Source organism: Delphinapterus leucas, chromosome 5 (genome assembly GCF_059928025.1).
Source record: "Delphinapterus leucas isolate spDelLeu-1000000601 "Yukka" chromosome 5, BTC_Dleu_Yukka2, whole genome shotgun sequence".
Lineage (NCBI taxonomy): Eukaryota > Metazoa > Chordata > Mammalia > Artiodactyla > Monodontidae > Delphinapterus > Delphinapterus leucas.
Window position 1 is genome coordinate 67,892,169 of NC_143133.1, and position 20,263 is coordinate 67,912,431.

Consider the following 20,263-nt stretch of genomic DNA (forward strand, 5'->3'; position numbering starts at 1 on the left):
ATAGACTCAAAATGTGGGCTCGAACTCATAGTGATGTAAGATTATGTTATTTTAACTATTGTTTGTAGCTGCCTTTCCAACTTCTTTATAAGTATTTTTGTATTCCATATTGCCCTCCCTGCCCCCATTTTCGGTGGAGGTTTTTCTTTTTATTTCCCGGAATACTTCCTCCAGTGATTTTGTTTTTCACAAAGTAAATATGTATAGTGAAATTTCTGAGTCATTCTACTCCTGCAAAAGTGTGTATTTTAACTTCACATTTGATCAATAATATATTCAGATACAGAACTCTAGTTTCACAACATTTTCCCTCAGACTTGGAAAGCCATTGTTCTAGGTTCTGATGTTTCTCATGAGAAGTCTGATGTCTTTCTGAGTGCCAATTCTTTGAAATCAACATATATTAACATAATTGCTTTGTCTCATTTCTTTTTGGATAAGTTTAGGATTTTCTCTTTAACCCTGATATTCTAAAGTTTTGCTCTTTTGGCTCTTTTCATTCATCTCGCTTAGTAATTAAAAACTTTTTACCCATGTATTCAGAACATCAGATAAGGCAAATCAGTGTCTCTCTATTCTCCCTCTAAAATTCCTTTTAGACATGCACTGGGCTTTTCTGATTTACTTTTCTTAATTATCCTCATAATTTTTATCTGTTTCTTTTTTGTCTAAATTCTGTCAGATTTCCTGATTTTTTTCCTGGATGATTTGTTGCTCTTTTTTAAGATAATTTCTTCCACCAGTACACCTTAACTATGTTCATTTTTACCACTCAGACTTTGTCTTTTTTTTATTTCCACAGTCATTTTTATAATTTATAAATAATCATTCGAATAGTTTAATTTACACCTAAATCTTAATAAGGACAATTACATTTAACTTTAAGTTTTCTTTCGTTCTCTGAATTATCTCTAATCCTCCAGAGCTGATTTTTCTTTTAGTTTATCTTGGTTCTTCTCTTCTCTTTGGTGATGTTAATTTTTTTTCAGATGTCACATGTTCATTCATAAGTATAAGTGAAATACTATCTTAGCTAGTATAGTGGCTTAAATCTTTTTCTCACCAGTTATATATGTCTCTTCTAGGTGATAGCTCTCTTCAACTGGAAGATCAACTGCAATTGTCAGTATAAATATTTGGGCATGTCAACAGGTAATCTTCCTATAGGCTGCACAGATAAGAAACAGGACGTCAGACATCTACACTGCCAGAGGAAGGAGCAAGCAATTTGGCAGTGGAGACAGTCGTTTTACTACTTGATGAAACTATATTTCTTTTCATTTCTCTCCTTGGTCTTTTGTGGATCTAGAGCAGAGGTTGACACAAGTAACACGATTTTAATGGAACTCAGCCATGCTCATTGGTTTAGGTACTATTTATGGTTGCTTTCATGCCAAGACAGAACTGAGTAGTTGCAACAGATTATATGGCCTGAAAGACTTGACTTACTATCAAGTCTTTTGTTAAGAAAAGTTTGGCAACTCCTTGTCTAGGGTATCCTTAAGCTCCATGATACTTCTTTCTCATCCTCAATGCACACTAGTAACTGTGCTCAGGTAGATCACTTTCTGTGTTTAAGAAAGAAATTCCAGTACTTATCTTTATGTTAAAAATACCAGTTGTTAGATACTTAGTTTACAATAGGAAGGGGGAAGAAAGTCATCTGTCTCAGGTATTCTAAAGGTGTTTACTTAATAAATTATCTGGTTGATTCCCAGTGGTCTTTGAATTTGTTGACTCTGAACCTGGAGCATCTCTGGACTTCCTTGGGAAGTCCTTGCTTATCCCTGATATCTACAGGATATTCTACATTTATCTTATGCTATCCTCTTTCTATATCCCAACTTTATGAAATTTCTGATTCATTATTGACATAAATTATTTCTTGTTATTATTGTAACTGTATTTTAGCTTCTGTTTTTGTGAAATTTCTGACTGATTTATAAAAGCTTTTGAAATAAGTGAGCTAGATTCTGGTGCTCAAGCTGTCATCTGGTACATGAAACTCCAAAGAAGAAAGTTTTACAAGAAGTAATAATCAATATTGCTAAATACTGCTGAGAATTCAAGTGAGATGTGGGGGAAAAGTGGCTCTAGACATAGAAACAAGGAGGTCATTGGTTACCTTGTAGATAGTAGGTTAAGTAGAATAGTGGGGGAAGAGGGCAGAGAGCAGTAGCTTGGGGAATGATTGAGATTTGAAGAAATAGACACACATACAACTTCCTGGTGTTTGATTGTAAGGGAGAGGAGAGATATAGGTGAGTGTGTGACCAGGAAAGTATGATTAAATTGTGGACTCATGTTTGCTTCTTTATGGTTATGGTTTATGTTTATGGTTGCTTTTCCTTTTTAAGATTAAAGTGAATACATCATCTTTAAAATCCAGTGAAAAAAACTTTGAAACAGAAAGACGTTTTATTTGAAGAAAGAAAAAGGAAAGGAGGGGGTATAATTTATGAAATGTGTCCTTGAACAGGCAGAAAAGAGTAGAATCCTGGGTAGAGATGGAAGAATTCACTTTAGATAAGATGGTAGACAGGAGAGGAGGGAAGAGCAGTGTGGATACAGTCTAGAAATCGATAGCAGTAAGTCACAAAGGTTTTCATCCTTATTACTTTTAGTTTCTATGTGAGGAACCAGCTGGGAATGTTTATGTGTTAGCTAGCCCTAGAAATTCAGAGAGGGTTGGAATAGCTGCCATAGATAATGAAGAGAGAAGAACTCAAATAACACTGAACTACTGAGGAAGCATTAAGGATCCAACTGAGGGTGGGCACCACTCTTTTAGTACAAGTTTCAGTTTGTAATTTTCTATAACAGCTTTGAGCACTCTGAATAAGGGTGCAGAAGAAGCACACAGCTAGATTTATCCAGAGTCAGGGTTTTACCCAGTAAAGAACCAGGAGATTTGCAAAACACTAACTGAAATTTGACCACAATGCTTAAGATGAATAGGAAGGAAGTAAAAATAGGAGGTGACTGATATGGTGAAAATGTAGAGGATTTAGGGACTGCATACCTTTGTGGTTAAAAATGCATGATAGTGTAAAAACATGGAGTGACAGAGTTGCAGGGAAAGATGTTGTGACTACAGAGTCAATTTTTAAATTTAAAATAATAGCGGCTACAAAAGACAACGGCTGCGGCGCTCCAGGCGGAACTTTCCAGAACGCTCGGTGAAAAAGCGGAGGAGCGGCGGCTGCCCGAGCTGCGCACGGCAACGCGCTCCTTTCCGCTCCCCCACACCGGCATCGGCCCTCTCACCGGCTGTAGGAAATGGTGAAAGAAACCACTTATTATGATGTTTTGGGGGGTCAAACCCAATGCCACCCAAGAAGAATTGAAAAAGGCTTACAGGAAACTGGCCTTGAAGTACCACCCTGATAAGAATCCAAATGAAGGAGAGAAGTTTAAACAGATTTCTGAAGCTTACGAAGTGCTCTCTGATGCAAAGAAAAGGGAATTATATGACAAAGGAGGAGAGCAGGCAATTAAAGAAGGTGGAGCAGGTGGCGGTTTTGGCTCCCTGGACATCTTCGATATGTGTTTTGGAGGAGGAGGCAGGATGCAGAGAAAGGAGAGGTAAAAATGTTGTGCATCAACTCACAGTAACCTTAGAAGATTTATATAATGGTGCAAGAAGAAAACTAGCTCTGCAAAAGAATGTGATTTGTGACAAATGTGAAGGCCGAGGTGATAAGAAAGGAGCAGTAGAGTTCTGTCCCAATTGCCGAGGTACTGGAATGCAATTAAGAATTCATCAGATAGGACCTGGAATGGTTCAGCAAATTCAGTCTGTCTGCATGGAGTGCCAGGGCCATGGGGAGCGGATCAGTCCTAAAGATAGATGTAAAAGCTGCAACGGAAGGAAGATAGTTGGAGAGAAGAAAATTCTAGAAGTTCATATTGACAAAGGCATGAAAGATGGCCAGAAGATAACATTCCATGGTGAAGGAGACCAAGAACCAGGACTGGAGCCAGGAGATATTATCATCGTTTTAGATCAGAAGGACCATGCTGTTTTTACTCGATGAGGAGAAGACATTTTCATGTGTCTGGACATACAGCTGGTTGAGGCATTGTGTGGCTTCCAAAAGCCAATATCTACTCTTGACAACCGAACCATAGTCATCACTTCTCATCCAGGTCAGATTGTCAAGCATGGAGATATCAAGTGTGTGCTAAATGAAGGCATGCCAGTTTATCATAGACCATATGAAAAGGGTCGCCTAATCATTGAATTTAAGGTAAGCTTTCCTGAGAATGGCTTTCTCTCCCTGGATAAACTCTCTTTGCTGGAAAAACTCCTACCTGAGAGGAAGGAAGTAGAAGAGACTGATGAAATGGACCAGGTAGAACTAGTGGACTTCGATCCAAATCAGGAAAGACGGCGCCATTACAATGGAGAAGCATATGGGGATGATGAACATCATCCTCGGGTTGGTGTTCAGTGTCAGACCTCCTAAGGCGGCCAGTGAATAACACTCACTGCTGGCATTTTATTTGCAGTAGTGACTGAGTGAAGGACTATAATCATAATATGCTCACTACTTGCTATTGTTTGTTTTAATATTCAACTATAGTAGTGTTTTAAAAGTTAAATGAAGAATAAACTCAAATATAAAAGCTCTGACTTTGCCCTGTACGTATGATGACTTCAGTGTGCATGATAAGTTTAATACTTGTAAAAACTACTTTAAAAAATTTCCCCTAGCATTTGTTAGGCCATACTTTGTAACTGATTTCAGCTATGTACATGGAATAGCTTAGACTGAAATGCCAGGTATATGTATTGGCTTCAGTGTATGACCCTTAATTGCCAAGCTATGAAGTTAAAATTGTATTTAACTGGCAGTCAGACAAAGAATTTGTAGAAAAGTGTTGGTCTGTACAGTGGTATTAAGTGGGATTCATTGTGATGCCTCTGCATTTATTCTATTGCCTCAACTGTTACTTGAAGATGGCATGCTATATAATTTAGCCTGTGGTATCAGTGATAGAAATGATACCTTTCTAAAGAAGGGGTTTATCACATAACATGCTGCTTCTTGAGGGCTTGCACTTGTAGGATTGCATTCCCTTCTGCTGTGCCATCTTTTTTTTAATATATCTAGCTATTGGTCCTGGTTACTTTCTTTTTTTCTTCCTTCTCTTTGGACCACAGTAAGCCTTAGAGTAGTCACTTCTGGAGCAGGGTAACTTAGAGGTTAGAGTAATGAGAAGTAATTTGCATATATGAGTTAGGAAGGTGTTTTGCAGGTATGTTACAGGCTTACTTTAAACCATTTAACTTATGCTCCAAAGTAAATGTAATTTAATGTTGGTAGAATAGCAAATTATGAATAGCTTTAATTGTATGTTTAAAGTCATATGTTCACAAGCTTAAATCTGGATATCAGAATTTAAGCAATTCTTGAAATGTATGAATGTCTCCTTAATATACTGATTCAAAAGCAAAAAATAAATAAATAAAATAAAATAAAATAATAGAGATAATGCACCCCTGTGCCATGATCTTCTTATAGATAAATTTCTAGTTAAATTCTCACTTCAAACTGAAGACCTATTATTTAATTCCTCTCAGAGATGAGAAAATCAAGTATAAGAACAGTAACTTGCAAAGGTTTACACAATGCCAAAAACTGATGGACCTGAAATTTGAAAAGTATAGCTGTTTGTAAAATCAATCCTATATTCTTCACGTTCTCCCTGTGTCTCAATGATATTTCCAATGAGAAGTGGACCAGTAGAGAATGACACTTCTATGCCCCGTTCCCATAGAGCATCAAGTCCTGCAGCAAGTTACTCTTATCCGCTCCTATATTTTATGTCTATCCTTTCATATACAATTTCACATAAAGAAAACAATCCCTTTGTGAAAATGTTTGGGCACTCCAGATCTGGGGGGAATTTTTTATTTGCAACTAGGTTTTTTTAAAAGGCACTTAGAAAAGGATATTTCAGAATTTTCTTCAGTAGAAATCCACTTTAGATTCTGGTATTGCCTTAAATTATAAGAATACATGTTATGATTCAGATATATAGCTATGCCTAGTCACTGGTACCTTTTCCCTGTAAATATTATGAAATAAGGCTTCATATATTTTGGTGGTGTAGAGAGAATCACTGAAAAATAGACCTCACCCAATAAAGTATTTTTATTTTGGAAGCATAATTACAGCCTTAGAAAACTCTGCTAGAATTCATTTTCAGGAAAAGTTTTGCAATTGAAAGACTGGATGCACAACAGTAAAGCAGCAGTTGTGTGTGAGAAAATGGAGCCAAGGTTATTGAATCTATAATAAATCCCTATGCAATGGTGACTGGAAGAATGGAAGAGAGAGAAATGAAACAAAATCCATTATTCCTGATTCTAAGAAAAGCCCATCAATACCTCCTCTTTTCTAATGTACCTTGTTTAAGACATTTTAAGAAGGCAAGCAAAAGGACAAGATTAGAGTGACAGGAGAAGCCTGATAGTGGAACCAGGGGCCTCACAAAATGGCATTTCCAGATGGATCTGCACATGCTGTTCTTCATGCCTAGAATCTGCTCCTTGCAATGCCCATGCTCCATTTCTTCCATTTGTGTTCCAAAAGTGCCATGTGCTCACAGCAGCCTTCATCAACCTCCCTGGGTAAACACTTCCTACCCTGTTTTGCCTATCACTTCACTCTGTACCGATTTCCTTCAAAGTATTTATCATAATACCTGTTTTACTTGTACTTTTTATTCTCACTTTCTGTCCTCTCTTTAACCCCTATTTTTTACTGTATGAGCGATTAGATCAGGATCAAGGCTGTTTTATGCACAATTTCCCACCATGAACCTTGTATACAGTATGCACTTGATTATCTTTTGCTGATTTAATTAATTAATCTGCCATCCTCATCTTTATGACAACAGTCTTCCAAAGGCTTACTGTAAGATTCACTGCGTCACTCAGGTTTGTATTTGAGTGCAGGCAACAGAGACTCTACAGTGGCTTGTCCAAAGGATATAGCTGTTTCACTTTATTTTTTCACATAACAAAGTGCTCAGAGGTAAGTAGTAGTTCAGGAAAGGTGTGACAACACCATATTACCATTGTCCTAAAATCCTTTGATTTTTCTGTTTTCCCAGCCTTAGCATCCTGCAAGAGAGATTGGAAAATGTGTTTTTTGCTTGTTGGGAATATTGTAAAAAATATCAGTGTTCTGTTCATAAGAAATAAGTCTGAGAGAAGAATTAATAGCCCCTTTATACACACTAGAATGCCTCCTGGTTGATATATAACAACAACAAAAAATCATCATCACATGATCTATATCACCCCAGCAGGCATAATCAGCTATAGAGACTGTTCTATACAGGAAACAAAATCTTTATCAGAGAAGGTCTAGAGAATACTGAGTTAAAATGAAGAGAGGTAGATAAATGAGATAACAATGGAATGGAAGGATAAGACAGCCTGATGTATACATATTCACTTTAGGGATGGCTTGTCCAATGAGATAGGAATATTCAAAGTTTGTTGAAAAAGGCACCTTCTTCTCTAGACCATATTCGAATTGACACAGTCAAATCAATTCTGGGACCCTCTCTTTTCTATACCTCATTTTCTGACTAAATCCTTTCTTAAGGGCATATTCTTTCTTTTGATATTTTACTATATGAAATTAAATTAAACTTAGTCTTGTAATTCAAGAAGTTGGTATTTCTCTTTAGGGCAACTTTGTATATCTCTGAGCTGATCTAGTATGTGTTGACTTCAAAGTTTAACTCTCAGAAAACAATTTCATTCTCATTTTTTCCCAAGTGCTCCTGAGACATTTCAGCATAGTCATAAAATATTGACAACGGATATATGTAGTAGACAATACCTAGTGTGCAATCTTAAAATTGAGTAAAAAATATTCATCATAAAATATCTTTCAAAGTTTGCTTAATTAACTATTCCTTCAATTGCCCCTTAGGCTGGATAATTGTCCCCAATAGTATTTTAGGAATAAAGATTCTTCTGCTAATGTCCAATATTGATACTGGTTTCCCCTTGGAGACTTTTGGTAAATATATTATTTTCTTAACCTAAGAATTGTTAACATTTCTGAATGTGTGATTGCTTAACAGTTTACCAATTTATTCTCTTTTTAAGTGTAAGGGTTTGGAATATGAATGGTCCAATTTGAGGCTGGCTTTACAATACTAACTGATTTTAGGCAACTCACTTGACATCCCTGAACTTGATTTTCTCCATCCAGTGATACATCTGCCAAGCTATCATACAAAATTGTTTAAAAAATCAGATTACATAGGCATGAGAAAAAAGTAGGATGGAAGGAATGATCTTGGTTAAGGCAAGAATTTCTAAGTGTTGCTTAACTAAATTTCTACAATTCTGGAAGATAGAACTTTAAATACAATTGTCTGTTTGAATATAGCCAATGCAGATCTCTAGCCACAATTGCCTCTTTGGAGGGTTGCAAAGAGTTTGGATATATAAGCTGAGATACCTCAGGTGTGTGTATGTAAGGCCCCTGAAAATACAGGAGGAATTCAAGGTAAAGAGAATAGTTCAAAAACTGTAGGGGGGAAGGTGTGAGGGCAAGCTCTCCTAGCACTGCCATCTTCTAGAATAGAACTCTGAGGCGTCTAATAATTATAAATTGAAACCTGGCATTCTAGTTTTTATGAAAATATATTAGTCAAGGTACAAAGGTAAAACCTGTTTTATTTAATAATTTACTAATTCGATATACAATTTAAAATATTCATACATATAGTATATATTCTTGTCCCATACCTGCAAATGTTATTAGCAGCTGGCTTAAATCTTAATCTCTCCCTATACTTAAGAAATATTTATAAATAGCCCTACAGAAGGAGGTGTATCTTCATCTCCTTAATTCATGCAGTATATAATCAATCCAGTGTTACATGGCACGAGACATCCAAAACAGGGCAGAAAGAAACTTGTAGAGATATAAGATATACATTTCATCTGCTTCAAACACTGGTGAGGTGGGAAAAATCTAGACTCAAGGCATAACTTCTCAAAATAGAATCTCTAAATATACAGGAAAAACAAATGTGAACAAGGCAACCACTGTGCAAATGGCCAGGCAGGAGATGTGCTCTGAAGTATTCAGTTTGAAATGCATATCCCTTGTATGCCATTGCTTCTTCTGCTATGTTCACAACTTTATACTGTTCTGGGGTTATGTGTGTTCGATTCATTGAGTAAATTGGGCATATTCTATATGTGATGAGCCTTTTGTATATTTTTAACATTCGACACTTCATATTTTGGGTCATTTTTACCCTCAGGAACAACAGCATAGCACCAATCACACTACGATTAAACATGATTTTGTATGTGTGTGTGTGCGCACGTGTGTGTGTGTGTGTGTGTGTGTGTGTTTCAGTAGCTGTCTATCACCTAGATTAATTTTTTCTAAAAAAACAGGATTCTATTTTGTGTGATATGTCTTTAACCTCTATGGGTTTAGAATTACGATTAAACCAGTCTGATTTGATGAAAGTGATTACTTAAATCCCTCAGAATATAAAAACCTCAGGCCTATTCCCATATATTTTACTTACAGGGTTTGGGACCTGAATTACCGAGATAATTGCCTTCACTCTTCACTGTATTTGTCTAAACAATTTAAAACTTAAGCCCCATTTTATTTTTCACATTTTAGCTAATCTTATTTTTTTTTTGTATAAAACAGGTTGTGTCTTTCTTCCTCAGCTTTATGCCCTATTTGTTTGTCCAGTTACTTTTCTCCCTACTTGTTATTTACTACAGATGGCCATGGATGATACTCCTGTCTTTCTAATATCTTAACATTTTAAAGCAAGCTGTTTTCCAGAAAGATTCCCATGCATGAGTAACAAGTATTCTGACAGTGAAATTAACCACCTCATATTCTTCATCCCTTTATTCTTCCAAATGAGAAAACTAACCTTGTTATGTAAGAAGTCATTACTTCATCTACTCATCAGCTGTTTCTGACATGCTCCAGTTGGCTCTCAGTTTGTAAATAAAATTACACAAGAATGAAAATGAAGACTGTTTCAGAGCATTTTCAAGGAAGATTTGTTCCTTTAATGGGCTCTTTGCTGAAAGATATGGTTTTAATTTGTGAGAAAATAAAAGTGCAGTTCAAACAAGTGAAGCATACAAAGTCAGGGGTCAAAAGACTTTCTTATTTTTTATAGGAAGAAGTTCAACCTCCATATGAAGTGAAATCACAAGCACAACTTTTGCTGTGATTTATCTCTTAACAGTTTGGGCAATTCATCGAAAAACAATTTAAAATTTAGTCTGGTTTATATCAGTTTTTCATACATATTAGTTTCAGAATCCAATATTTTTTCCAAGTAAAGTATTAAGCACATTAAGTTCAGCCTCACCATTTCTATTTTCTCGTAATTATAGGTCTCTGTTTTACATTTTCTGGCAAATAAAATATTTCCTAATTGATACACCAGGTTGATAAAGAATGTTTGCATAATGTGCTCCACAGTAGCTCTGGTTGCAAGAGATTTTACAAATATTTGAGCTGAGAGCAAACCCTAAGGATACAGTGAAATAATCAAGGCTCAGAAAGAAAGAACACAAGAGTCTGAGATAAAGTTACTTATTATTATCATTAATATTATAATTAGTATTATTTTATTTAAATACTTACAGAGGTAGGAATTAAGAAAACACAGTCTCCCGAGACAGACTTTCTGTACTCACATGCCAGCTTCACCACTACCTAGCTGTTTAGCTGTGCAATCTTGGGCAGTTACTCAGCATATCTATGCCTTGATAGCCTCATGTGTTGAATGGGGCCAGGGTTGGGGAGCGGTAAATAAAGTAGGTCGTAACTCATATAGGCGTTGTGAAGATTTAATGATTCATTACAAACTGTAATCATTTCCTGAACACTTGCTTTGCTTCAGACACTATTCTAAGCAATTTATAATCCGCAAAGTTTGTAACTTTAAGTTTTAAAATATTAAGTTTGAAAGCTCATTGGCAATTTATACACTCCTTCAGGGATATTTCTTTTATAGGAAAATAAAGTAATGCCACTATCTCATATCAACTAATAATTTAACAGTTTTACTAATGTTTAACTGTCCTATGTATTGTCTTCATTTTCAAATACAAATACATAAAAAATAGATTTATTGGTTGTAGAAGGCACTCTGCACAAAGCATCAACATAAAAATAAACCACATAGTTGCTAAATTTGTTGATGACAATGGCAACCATGTTGTAATTGACTTATCTTTAAAGGAGTTTTCCTAACATCTACTAAATGTCTTATTCTGACTCCAGCAAACATATTTGAATTAGAGAGAGATCTTTGCACAACTGAGAATTGCATGACCACTTTGTTAATATATACTCTGGTAAATCCAATGATGTGGCCCTACTACATGTTTCTTCTCTTAGCTTCTAGCAATTTTCACATGGAAGGCATCCATAAAATATATTGATATTATTATGCATAGTAAGAACTCATTAAAAATAAATTTAGATGATTTTCCATTAACTATTCTGTGCTAGCAAAGACCATGATAATCAAGCTGCTAAATAATCAGTGGCATCCTGAGAGTTGCTTTTAAGCTTCAACAAATAATAGATGTGGCTGAACTCAGCCAGGGGAAATAGTTCCAGCTTTTATTCAGTCTAATCTTAACTACCCGCAAGTTACTTTGGAAAATCCATTAATCTTCAGAGAGCTCTGAGATTTACTTCATTACTGACTGTCAGTAGAAACTGAGTTCGCCCATCACTCCCTGGCAGCTAAGGAGTAAAGAAAAAAGAGAACTGGGTTCTCGTCCCCATCCTATAGCCACTTAGTTGATATATTGTACAAGTCACTTATGGTCCCAGGGCTTTTGTATTTCCATCTACATACTGACACTGAAATATCTCTCTTAAAATCTTGCTAACTGTTTGGATACTGCGTAGGTACCATAAGAACTAGAGTGTTCCTTTTGGAACATTACATCAGAGAAGTAAATATTACTTTAAGGTCTTATGCTAATTAATGGGTTTCAATAGTTTTAAGGATAAATTCTCTACTTTTTGTTTTTCAAGATAGAAAACAATTTTGCTATTTTTCTTCTAAAATCTGTCTTATTTAAAACATGTGTAGATACCAAAAATATCATTCACAAATTAATTGCATTTCCAGCAAAGATGAAGTTTTGTAGGTAATATTCTGAAAACTTTGAGAAAAAGTCACCTCTCCCATTTTATTTCTTTTTTTTTTTTTTTTTTTTTTTTTTTTTTTGCGGTACGCGGGCCTCTCACTGTTGTGGCCTCTCCCGTTGCGGAGCACAGGCTCCGGACGCGCAGGCTCAGGGGCCATGGCTCACGGGCCCAGCCGCTCCGCGGCATGTGGGATCTTCCTGGACCAGGGCACGAACCCGTGTCCCCTGCATCGGCAGGCGGATTCTCAACCACTGCACCACCAGGGAAGCCCTACATGTTTCTTAATAAGTTTGTACTATGTTCTCTCCTCTTTTCAGAGGGTCTCTCTGAAGCACAATTTCAGTTCTATCATGAGGTGAAACTGGTACTGGTCTAAATCAAGCCTCTCATGAACTGCTCCTGGCTTGACCAGTTCCACCGTGTGACTGTGGTTTAGTCATTCAACCTGTCCAGTCTCAGTTACCTCACCGGCAGCAAAGGAGGGACAAATGGGAAAACTGCCTCACTACTGGAAGTGAACCAGCAACACTGGTATCACCCAGGACCTTGTAGGAAACTGCAGAAACTAAAGCCCAGACTTGCTGAATCAGAACTGACATCTTAACAAAATCCCCAAGTGTTTCCTGTACACATTAAACTTTGAAAAGTGTTAAAAGAATGAAGTTTAACAACTGTGAGAGCAGTTTGTAATTTGTAAAGTTCTATAGATATGTAACACGCCATTATTCTCATGTTCCTAATTCCAGATACAATTAACCCTGAGCTTTTTCTTTCCAATCAGATTTAAAACATAAGCACCCAACACAAACTTTTGTACTAGAATATGAACAATTAATATATATTTATTGGATGAAAAACAAAAGTGATATTTACCCAAAGAAAACACTAATTCAAAAAATATACACACATCAATGTTCATTGCAGCATTATTTAAAATAGCCAAGATATGGAAGCAACCTAAAGTGTCCATCGTAGATGAATGGATGAAGAAAATGTCGTATATATACACAATGTAATATTACTTAGCCATAAAAAAAGAATGAGATCTTGTCCTTTGGGACAACATGATTGGACCTAGAGGGTATTATAACAAGTGAAATAAATCACAGAGAAAGACAAATACTGCATGATCTCACTTAAATGTGAAATGTAAAAAAAAAAACAAAGCAAAATGAAAACAGTCTCATAGATACAGAGAACAAACAGATGCTTGCCAGAGGGTAGGGGGGTGAGGTGGGACAAAATAGGTGAAGAGGATTAAGAGGTACAAACCTCCAATTATATAATAAATAAGTCATTGGGATGTAATATGCAGCATAAGGAATATGGTTAATAATATTGTAATAACTTTGTATGGGCAAGATGGTTACTAGACTTATCATGGTGATCACTTCTAATGTATGCAAATGTCAAATTATTATGTAGTATACCTGAAACTAACATAATTAGTCAATAACAAATACAGTCAACTATATTTCAATAAAAAAGAAGACATAAAAATGTAAGTTGAGAATGTAGAGCACCTGTTCTAAATGAAATATTTATAACAGTCTATTACATAATTTTAAGATACAAAGGACTCAAATCACTAGTTTTTTCTCTTCGATGTTATAATGCCAATACAGGTAGGTGGTGACAGCCGGTGAAGAAGGAAGGTAGATTTTAAACTGTAATTAAAATCAAAATGTGTTTTGTACAGGTCATGTAGAGAAACATTCATGGAGTAGCATGCACTAAACCTGGAAATCAATTTTAATAATCCAAATTGGGACTTCCCTGGTGCTGCAGTGGTTGAGAGTCCGCCTGCTGATGCAGGACACACGGGTTCGTGCCGGTCCGGGAGGATCCCACGTGCCGCGGAGTGACTGGGCCCGTGAGCCATGGCCACTGAGCCTGCGCGTCCGGAGCCTGTGCTCCGCAACGGGAGAGGCCACAACAGTGAGAGGCCCGCGTACCACACACACACACAAAAAATAATAATAATAATCCAAATAAATTACCTTCTAAATTTCTTGGAATAAGCTTTACCACATAAAATTGAAATGTCCATTCTAAATTTGACCTCATAGATTTTAGCTTAGAGGACACTATAGTGAGTATAACTCTGACTTTTCATTTAAGACCATCGCAGCTTCCACGTACTGGCATTTCCCAATACCATGAGAAATATATCCTGAAACCATATGGCTCAATATCTCACAATCTGGCCACCACACCTACTTTATATTCTATATAGAAAAGCCTGAACAATTCAGAAAAAAATGCACATGACCCTGTTGGCTCTTTCTATCGTCATTGTACTTTTCAATGTAACTGAAAGCCTCACGTTTCAGATTAGATATGCCTGAATCATAGCAGTCAGGTGGATCTTTTGGTTAATCTTCCAGGCACCAGTGATATGCTGTTAGAATTTCCCACAAAATTTACAAATGTGGGTCAAACCTCAGGCAGATATTTCACTTATAAAAATTTTACCCACTCTTGACTATTTGCTTGAGCCCTCAGGTCAATGTTGTCTTTACTTTTCTATAACACTATCACTAGTTCATTCCTATGCTTCATTTAATTCTGCCCTTCTCAAATATATCAATTTCTCTCCTTACCTTATGAATTTTTAGAAATTTGATATCTCTAGGATTGAGCTTCCTACTCTAGTTTTCATCGGCATTTGTTATTCATGGGTGTTATCAGTATCAATATCTATATCTATCAATATCAGAATATTATCTATTTTGCAGAGACTCCAGCCCATCTTTGCAGTAGCTTTTATGATTAAAAGTAAGTAGTTAATTGTGGTATGTATAATGGAAAAAAATTAGAATTGAAAATCAAAGAGACCTGGGTATAAATTAGACCTGTAATTTATAGGTGTAATTTAGAGGTGTAAACTTGAGTTAAATTACCCAACTCAAAAAAAAAAAAAATTACCCAACTTATACTCTGAACCTTGGTGAATCTGTCTATATAGCAGGTATGAAAAATGGCTACCAGAAATTCACACCAGAAATGTGAATGCTAAATAAGGTAATATATGCAACGCACTGGTACATAGTAAATGTAGGACTCGGTTTCATGTGGGATTGGTTGTGTGATGATGATGATGACTGCGATGATGACAAAGACAATGTGTTGATGATGCTGATTCAGAGCTTCAATCACTTTCCTGTTTGAGCCAGAGAACAGAGAGCTCTAGCAACAACATTCTCCCAAAGCAGAGAGGACATTGTAACACTGCCCCCCTCCAACCCCAACCTCATCACCTCTTAGATGCTTTATGATAAGACAGGAGAACTTTTACTTTTTGTGGATTATACCTGTTAAACAGTTTTCATCTTTGGAGACATTGCTCTTAATCCCAGGTACATTATAAACTGAGAAGCCTTGGTAGTCTCACATGACTTCTAAAGAAAGTCCATGAAAAAATAAAATGTGAAAAAAATTACATTTTTGTAGCTATCTGATTCTTCTAGGTTCAGCAATACATTTTTGATGGAAAGAATAGCTCTAACGGTCAGAGGTCTTAATATATTAATATATACAAATTACATAAATATTCTTAATTTTACATCCTCTAATAATGTCAAGAAAAATGGAGAACCAGAAGACACACCCTATGTTGAAGATATTTTAATTCAATGATGATAGGTATAAAATTAGATCCTACACATTTTAACATAGTATTTTACAATTATTTTCTTTAAAAAAAATATCCACTCAATTTAATATTCTTCATTCTGTTATAAAGCACTGAGAAAATGATTTGGATTCAGTGAGAGAAAATAGATGGTAGAGTCTTAATGATTGGATAGTCATATTGTTCTTAATATAGTTAATGTGACAAGATGTGTATTCAAATCAATCTGCCAGAAAACTCACTGCCATTTTTTTTTTTTTTTTTTTTTTTTGTGGTACGCGGGCCCTCTCACCGTTGCGGAGCACAGACTCCGGACACGCAGGCTCAGCGGCCATGGCTCACGGGCCCAGCCGCTCCGCGGCATGTGGGATCTTCCCGGACCAGGGCACGAACCCGTGTTCCCTGCATCGGCAGGCGTACTCTCAACCACTGAACCATCAGGGAAGCCCCTCACTGCCATTTTTGAGTAGAAAAATTCACTGCTCATCTTTCATCTTCCTTGTTGATTTGGAGATAGCAATTTACAGAAGCAAACTACAGAAATATATATATATATATATAGAGAGAGAGAGAGAGAGAGAGAGAGAGACTGACAGACAGAAAGACAGAGACACAGAGAGGTGGAGAGAGAAAAGGCAACCCTACAAGAATCCATGCAAATAACTGTTTCATTCTGAGACCGATTTTTCAAAAGCCTGAAATAAGTCACAAATGATAAAGAGTTATTATACAGTTACTCCACAGAAACTAATGGATACCCTCAAGTAAAACACAGGCCAAGTTTCTCTCAGATCATCACGCTTTGACAGGTATAAAGTTTAATGCAATATGTGAAAAGAAACACTCTAAGGAGTCAGAAGACCTAAATTTCACTGACTGTTCAATTAATTTCTAGCTACACAATCTCCAGTAAGTCACATCTTCTAAATTTCAATATTCTTTTTTTTGGAGTATAATTGCTTTACAATGTTGTGTTAGTTTCTGCTATACAATGAAGTGAATCAGCTATATGTACACCTATATTCCCTCCCTCTTGGACCTCCCTCCCACCCCCTCATCCTGCCCATCTAGGTCATCACAGAGTACTGAGCTGAGCTTCCTGTGCTTTATTGCATGTTTCCGCTAGCTATCTATTTTACGCATGGTAGTGTATATATGTCAATCCTAATCTCCCAATTCGTCCTACCCTCCCCTTCCCATCCTATGTCCACATGTCCGTTCTCTACATCTGCGTCTCTGTTCCTGCCCTGCAAATAGGTTGATCTGTACAATTTTTCTAGATTCCACATATATGCATTAATATGTGATATTTGTTTTTTCTCTTTCTGACTTACTTTACTCTATGAAAGACTCTAGGTCCATTGACATCTCCACAAATGACCCAATTTCATTCCTTTTTAAGGCTGAGTAATATTCCATTGTATATATGTACCACATCTTCTTTATTCATTCATCTGTCATTGGACATTTAGGTTGTTTGCATGTCCTGGCTATTGTAAATAGTGCTGCAATGAACATTGGGGTACATGTGTTCTTTTGAATTATGGTTTTCTCAGGGTATATGCCCAGTAGTGGGATTGCTGGGTCATATGGTAGTTCTATTTTTAGTTTTTTAAGGAACCTCCATACTGTTCTAGAAGGACTTGGAGTAGATCAACTAGTGTTTTTCGAACTAGTCTTCTTAACAGTCGACTTTTTCAAACACGGTCTGTACAGTACATGTCTAACAGATGACAGTGGATCTGCTCTGTTGGAATGAAGATGAGAGAAACATGGTCCAGTAACTTCAGCCTTATCTGTCACACATGGCTATTATACAAATACCTTAAACATTGTTTCAAATCAATTATTTCCACTTCTAAAAGTCATTCATCACAAGTCTATGAATTTCAGTCTTTCAACACAGAAGAGAATGGAATATTAGTCAACAGTTTCATTCTCAGTGGAATCACACAGCATAGGTGCTTAACAAACGGTTATTGACTTGAATGCCTTTATCTGCAATTCTACCTTATATTTATGTACTATTTTACTTCTTACAAAGAACTTCCACAGTTTCTCATCCTCTCACTTGATTTTGCCACTTAAGAAGTAGGCAAGACAACTATAAATAAAAGAGGAGATTCCTTCTTACTGTATTCATCTTTCTCTTTAAAAAAATCTCAGTAGTTAGGAAAAGACAAATCCATCATACTAATTCCATCTTGAATGATTATATTTTTATCAGACCACACAGCACACATATCCCATATTCATATCACTCTTTCAAAAATGCCTTTTGCTTTATATGAGAGACCAGCGATTCTCTTCCTTGGCACTATTGACATTTGGGGTTGGATAATTCTTTGTTGAGGGATGCTATCCTGTGAACTATAGGATGTTTACTGGCATCCCTGGTCTTTACCCTCTACATACTTTTTAAATTTCCCCAGTTGCTACCACTGAAAATGTCTTCAGATTTTGTCAAATATCCCCTAGGAAGCAAAATCATCTCCAGTAGAGAGCCACTTGGTAGACAAACACTGAGACTAAATGTAATGATAAGATTCATTTCAATATGCCTGCCATATTTTCAACTATTTGCACAACTGAATAGAGAACAATGCCATTCTTCATTGCTGTTGCTGTTGTTAAATGGCCCAAATAACCAACTGAATCCACTGAAGCCTTCTCATTTACCCATATTGAGACAGTGGAATGAGTACCTCATAGGACATGTGGGTAATTTATTAGACCTTGGAAGACACTGTATCTCTTCATTGATATTGAAGATAGAGACAGGAAATCTAATACAGAGACCAGGAAAGATGTGAGTCCTAAAATGAATATTATGACTCTAATTATATAGAAGAGCAGACTGTATAGAAAATATCATGTGCTTAAATAAGTCACCAGTAAATTAAGGGAAGCCTTTTATTGGAAATATTCTGAATAAAAACCTGTGCTACTGTATTAAAGATATAACTCAATACTTCTCAAATACTGTGCTTTACCCATATCCTCCCAGTGACGCACAGCAGTAATTCAATTGTCAAAGGTAGAGCTGAGCACAAGCTGGGTGTAACTAAGGTCAAGTGTTCAGTTAATACTTAAGGACAATACATAACTGACAGTCCTTCAAGGAAGACCGTGATGACTACTCGAAACTGACCCCATCACTCATCCACTTCTCCACACATTTATTAAATGATCATTTTATCTGATAATATGTAAGAGATTAGAAAATAAAGATAGTATAGCAGCTAAGCTAAAGACGTGATGTATGGAGATGAATGAGACTGATGATATGGAGATGGACAGTCTTTTGACAGAAAAGTTTTAAAAATGAAATGCAAAAACATAAGGCAAATCCAAATGTAAAAAGGAGTAGTGGCTATATTAATTGCCAAAGAAATTAAAGGAAAGAAGGTCGATCACTTTATATATTTAAAAATTAATATGCATAGAAAGATCTAATATTCATAATCCTTTTTACACTAAAAAGGTATCATCAAAATACATGGTGCAAAGACTATTAGAAGTATGAGAAAAACTGAAAAAAATGCAACTCTAAATAGCACTACCAATTTATTGTCAATTAAGAAGGCAGAAATTAGGACAGAATTTGAAGAATAGAATTAATACAGTTGAGTTAACAGCTACAGTGTATTCAACTTAGCACTCTACAGAGAGATATTATACTTTTTATTCCAATAAGCCACTGAACATTTTTAAAAAGTCACTCAATACATTAGGTGTCTACTACATGCCAGGCACTCTCCTAGTAACTGGAATACAGCAAAGAACAAAAGGAAAAATTTGCTTCATCATGAAGCATACATTTTGTTGCACTAAGCCACCAAGAAACCGTCAATAAATTCCAAAGTAGAAATTGTACAAGACATATTTTCTAACCACAGCATAGTATAAGAAGAAATTAAATTCGACATGTTCAAACAAAACCCTCACCAGGCTTTTTGTTCTTTTTTTGTATTAAATGTTCATGTTCATGACAATTTTACCTAGTAATACAAGTTCTAGAAGTTTATCCTAAGAAAATAATGAGATATGGGCACACAGTTTTATTTGCAAGGATATTTGCCAAGGCATTAACTATATTAATGAAAGCCATAGGGTTTGAATTGTAAATTTATGGAAAAAATTTCAATCAACCATATGATGTAATAATATGCAAACTTTTAAAATACAGGTTTGAGGAGAATATACAATAATATGAGAAAATTCTTAAACATAAGAATTTTAAAAATCCAGAATGTACTCTAATGTATACAGTCTGATCACAAAAGAATGAAACATCAAAATGAAAACCATAAATAGTTGGAACTGGGGGCATGAAATAAATAAATATGCATTGGAAATTTTGAAATACTTTGCTCAATTGCTTTATACTCAAAGTGAAATCCAAACATACAACTGCAGATTA

At 35.9% G+C, this 20,263-nt stretch overlaps 1 protein-coding gene and 1 pseudogene across 3 annotated transcripts in view; one reads left to right on the forward strand and one right to left on the reverse strand.

Annotated features, from left to right (window-relative positions):
• Positions 1-20,263, reverse strand: part of KCTD8 (potassium channel tetramerization domain containing 8) — a 256,027-nt gene that overhangs the window by 107,322 nt on the left and 128,442 nt on the right. The gene's annotated exons all lie outside the window — the stretch shown is intronic.
• Positions 2,940-4,527, forward strand: LOC111170194 (dnaJ homolog subfamily A member 1 pseudogene; annotated as a pseudogene).